Genomic DNA, 5,674 nt, shown 5'->3' on the forward strand with positions numbered 1-5,674 from the left:
CTGGTCATGTTCCTCTCATCATCAAAAAACAGAAAATTCATGAAAGGCCTCAGTACCTCCTCTACTTACTTTCCAGTGCCAGCCCTCAGGCTCACCCTTGGCCTTTCTTTGGGCTCACTCTTTGCAGTCCAGGATACTGGTTCTCAAACGTGGCTGCACACAAGATCACAGATGTCTGTGTCCTTACCCCAGAGGTCCTATTCATTAATCTGGAGTGCAACGAGAGCATCGAATCCTCCTTAAGCTCCCCAGGTGATTCTGATGGGTAGCTGATTTGGAGAACCTCTGCTCACTGTTTGTCAGCCACTTGCATGTTGGCTCCTCTCCTGGCCTTTGCTCCCTGACCTGAATGTCCTCTCCCACCCACTTCTTTTGGAAATCTGTCCACAGCTTACTCACAAGAGGAGGCTATCCAAGAGTTCAGTGTTAGCTATGGCGCAAGCCAGCCAATGGGAAATTCAAGGGCGAGTCCACACTTAGAGGGCTAGCAAGTCATCATTTTGTAAGAATATGAGAGGAAAGATGTTAGGTGGAGAAGGGCCCTCCCTCATGGAAAATGGCCTTTGTCCTTTAGTTCTGGCTGGCTGTGATTCTAGACCATGTTCTTTAATACAAAGTAAGGTTGGAAAGGAGATACTTTGGACAGCCTGGAGGCCATTCCATTCTTGAACTTCTGTGTCCTCTATGAATTCTTTCCACAGCTTATGTGCTTATGCTCAATGTCGCCCACCCACCCCATGTATTACAGAGAGACAGAGTGCTCAGGCCTCCAGGTCTGAGGTGCTATTGGGGGTAGGAAGAGTGGAGACAAGCAATTTTTTTGCTGACAGTCTTCATCTTGGCATTAATGGCACCACTCTCTTTAAATAGGTTAGACTAAACAGTTCCCGTAAGTTAAAGATGGAGCAAGAAAAAAAGGTGTCCTGTCCAAGTTTAGGTCCCCGTGTAACTGCAGACTGTCTGTGTTTGACCAATACAACCTTCAGAACATTTTAGCATTTTAGAACTAGAAGTGACATCACAGGTCCCATTCTCTCATAAAAAGGTAAATTTCAGGGTCTCCTGGGTGGCTCAGTCAGTTAAGCGTCTGCCTTTGGCTCAGGTCATGATCCCAGGGTCCTGGGACTGAGCCCCAAGGCGGGCTCCCTGCTTGGCAGGGAGTCTGCTTCTCCTTCTTCCTGTGCCCACACCCCACTCCCCCTGCCCCCCACCTCATGCTCTCTCTCTCTTTCTCTCTCTCTCTCTCAAAAAAAAAAGAGGTAAATTTCAAGCTACAGAGTGGTCCAGTGACTCAGATTTTCAGAGCTGGTTTAGCAGCAGAGTTGTAATGAACTTTTCAGGTTTTCACAGGACACCAGCCTTCCAAACTGCATCAGGCATGACTTCCCTGATCAAAATCAGAGCAGGTGCTAATTTATTCCATCTTGCCATTTCTGTCTTTAAAGTACTTAACTGGATGTCAGAAACATGTATCACTTCTGAAAGGACAAATTTGCAACAAAAATACAGGAGAACATTTTCATCAGGACACCTTTGCTGTTCTGTATCTTAACAGTTGCCTCTGAACTTGGATGTAACTTGCAGAGGTAAAGCATGAGGACTGATAGTATAAGGAGAGGAATCAATGTGTTAGGGATGAAGGTATTGCAGTTATTTCCAAAGAATGGACCTGTAAGTTTGTAGGATTGAACCAAACGGATATCCTAAATTCCTACTTGAAAAGAGAAAGAGTGAGTTTTTTCACCTTGTGGGTTTACATGTGGTGGATAGTGCTGTCTCTTTATTGTTTACGGAGAGGGTAAGGGGGCTTGTAATGAAATCAGTACTAAGCAAGCAGCATGGGCAGAGCTGGATAACATCAAAACTACTAGGAAAAATATTTCCACAAAAAGAAAGGAATTCACCAAAAGGAAGAATTGAGTAACTTTAAGATATTTAATGTTATTTCCTCTTCTGCCTCTCAGCCTGAGCTTTTCTCTTTAATCAACTCACAAATAGGAAGTGCTGGATGGTGATCAAGCATAAAACTAAACCGGGCCACTCATCTACCTGTTTTTTTTTTTTTTTTTAACACAAACTCACACCAGGGTAGGTTTTAATGCCACTTGTCTCTAATCACATCATCCACACTGACAGCTTCCTAGTACGTGAAATATTTGGGTCTAGCAGCCATGAGCCTCGTTTATAATCCAGACCTCACCTGTGAGGTGAAAATGGCTCAGGTGATCACACTAAACAAACCAAGTACCTCCTCAGTCCGAATTTCACCAAATGCCTTTGAGGTGAATCAGTCACAGGCTCCACAAGCAGAAGGGAGGGGCATGGGTGGCGCACAGACGACATTGTTCAGAGATAGATGTTGATTAGATGGCCCCTAGCACTGGGGGTCAATCTGTCCAGGTTTAGAGGATTGCTCTGCTGGGACACCGCCTGTAGAGCAGGACAATGCTTAATACAGCTTAGACCTGCAGCCTTAAACTGGACAGAACCTAAACAGATAACCTTTGGGAAGATCCTTAACCTGAATCCCTCAGTACCTGCAAGGAAGTCACTGTAAGATTAGAAAATGTAATTACATCTGATAAAGTGATTGCCAAGACATTGTTGGAAGAGGGGGCTTTATCAGCCCTATTGTGTGAAGGTTAATGGAGACCTGGATCTCCAGCCACTGGTCTCTCACCTCCAATAGAAAGAAATCTGATTATATTAGTAGGTTGAGAAAGTAGCTCAACAGTCCTTAGAGTTCTAACACTTTACAGTTTACTCCATTTGGCATAAGCTAGCCATGGAATCACACAAATCTGAACCCACATTACTGTGAGATCTGTCTGCGGATGTGAGACCCTCTAGACTGGCTATAGATTCACGGGTGCGCCTCTGTGCTCCTCCCTACCTGAGCTCATGTTTGCAGAGCCCTGACTTCATTATGTTACAGTTCTGTTCCTCTGACTTCCTTCCCCGTGGAGATGGAAAGACACTTGAAAGACAGGCACTCACTTATTTTGTATTCCCAGAGCCTAGCACAGATTTTGTTTTATGAGTCAATTCCCATATGACTGCTGACCTGATTCAAACCTGCTCAGAAAAATCTTGGATTTTCCCATTGGTGAATATTGGAGAGGTGGGCAAGGGTTAAGTGGACCCGGGGAATCCATGAGGACTTCTCCCTCTCCCTCCCCCCCCGCCCTGCCCCACTGCCCCTATGAATGGGTTGACTATTTCCTAAGCTCTGGGGGGAGGAGGAGGACAAGGTGGGTGGGGGCAGAAGGAGGAGAGAAAATCCCCTAGAGAAAGGATATTGTTTACGCCATTTTTGAACTGGATGGAATCATCTAATCCAAAGACCTCATTTCACAGATGGGGAAACAGAGCTCAAACGAGTCATATGGAAGGATTATAACTTAACTTATTATTTTTTTACTATATCATGACAAAGCTTCCATGGGACATTCAGTCACCCATACCACCTAAGTATTCACTGAGGCTGGTGAAGGGAATGTAGTGTTTACCTAGATAGCATACATATTTCTATTTGTTTACAATCAGAGAGGAAAAAGGATAGCACTTTAATGAATCAGGGGATTGGCTATAGATCTAAAGAATTGAGTCCCAGAGGATCTTAAAAATAAATATTGTGTTAGACACATAAAAAGGAGACATTTTAAGTTAAGAAGATCATAATACGATTTAGAATATGTCACCCAAGTTGTGTTCATCCAAATTAGGTTTGATCAGAAATCCCTTTCACAAAGATGGCACTGAAGGTGAAGAGGAAGGCTGTACCCCTCCCAATGCTGAAGCCAAAGCATAGGCTTTGAAGGCCAAGAAAGCCGTGCTGAAATGTATCCACAGTCACAGAAAAGAGAAGATCCACACGTCACCTACCTTCTGACAGCCAAAGCACCGTCTCTCCAAAGCCAGCCCAAATATCCTTGAAAGCACGCCCCCAGGAGAAACAAGCTTGACCACTATGCCATCATCAAGTTCCCCCTGACCACTGAGTTAGCCATAAAGAAAATAGAAGACAACAACACACTTGTGTTCACTGTGGATGTCAAGGCCAACAAGCACCAGATCAAATAGGCTGTGAAAAAGCTCTATGACATTGAGGTGGCCAAGGTCAACAGCCTGATCAGGCCTGATGGAGGGAAAGCAGGTGTTCCACTGTCACCTGACTATGATGCTTTGGATATTGCCAACAAAATTGGGATCATCTAACTGAGAAACTGAGTCCAGCCGACTAAATCTAAATACAAATTTTTTTTCACCAAAAAATAAACTTAGATTTGCTCAAATGGTCCTAGTAGGAGAAATATGTGTTACAGTTTTTACTTCATCTCCCTTCTCCTATTTCCACCTTTTCCACAGAGCTGAGTCCTAATGGGCCCCCACTAGATCTGAGTAGGTGTTATCAGTAGGTCTCCCATCACCCCAACCCCCACAGAGGAAAGGAAGACATACAACTTCAGCAAATGTGGAAAGCAGTTCTCAACTCTCAACTAGTCAGTGTATAAAAGGAGGGGTTGTTAAGAAGAGGTCCACCTGTTACTAACAGATCCTGGAAGAAGTGTGCCGTGAGTGCAAGCTCAAGGACCAAGGTCAAGGACTATCCCTAAATGTTTGTTATCAACACAAAATACAAATAACTTACTTGTATATAGCACTTCTATCTGTACTAGGTCTCTTTGCTCCTCAACAATATCCTAGTGAGGATGATAGGACAGCTATAACCTCATTTTATAGATGGAGGAAGGGGTAAACAGAAAGGTTAAGCAATCAGTCCATGGTCACCCAAGAAAGGGGAGTGTCAAGGCTGGGATGCTTTTCTTCCAATTACACTTCACAGGCTCCCTGACCAGGTATAGAAATACATTTCTGCAACTCATCCCTTTTCAAAGGAATCAGCGCAGGAGACCCCAAGACCCAGCCTCTCCTTTCTGTGAAGCCCCAAGTCCAGCAGGCATTCTTGTCTTGGGTCTTGTACCAAGGTCAGTCTGTACCAAGATCCTCTGACTCAGATAGGGAGGAAAGAGCAGAGGGCACAACCACAGAACACATTGGCAATGACATTTCCCGCTTCTCTGTGGAAACTATCAACAAGCAATGTAAAACCTCCCTGCCCGTAAGAAGGCAGCATCCTTCTCCACCTAGGAGGTGAGATATGAAGTAGATGATTTCCAGGCAACTTTCCATGATCCCAGCGCCTGACTAACTATTCCCAGGTGGCTGGTTCTCCTGTCCTTGTGCAGTCGGTGGCAATACAAAGATGTCACGTGACCCAAAAATTTGTGCACAGTGAGAACACTTGGTAGCCATACAGTTGTTTTAGTCCTGGGATTTAAAAATCCACTTAGCATTAACACCCATTCCCCTGCTTCTTTAAAGCAAAGCAATTTCTTGCAATTGAAGTTGGTCTTTAAATTCCTTTTAAAATGAAAATATTTGCATAAAACTCGTCAAAGCATCTTCCGTCTGTGTGAAACATTCTTAATAATTCCAAAGGTGGCTTTGCAGATAAGCCATGGGCCCTAGGTTGGCAATTCCAGGCATAGTTTTTCCCACGTCATCTCTCCAGAAATATGTGCTATAGTCTTTACACTTAATAAAAATCAGAGCAAGGTTGAAAGATTTTTAGCGTCCTCAACTCAGATCGAGGAGCCTGTAACCCATCCTT

At 44.2% G+C, this 5,674-nt stretch overlaps 1 pseudogene; it reads left to right on the forward strand.

Annotated features, from left to right (window-relative positions):
• The first annotated feature begins 3,752 nt into the window (after positions 1–3,752).
• LOC116643214 lies at positions 3,753–4,218 on the forward strand (annotated as a pseudogene).
• Positions 4,219–5,674: the final 1,456 nt, after the last annotated feature.

Source organism: Phoca vitulina, unplaced genomic scaffold (assembly GCF_004348235.1).
Source record: "Phoca vitulina isolate PV1807 unplaced genomic scaffold, GSC_HSeal_1.0 scaffold25, whole genome shotgun sequence".
Lineage (NCBI taxonomy): Eukaryota > Metazoa > Chordata > Mammalia > Carnivora > Phocidae > Phoca > Phoca vitulina.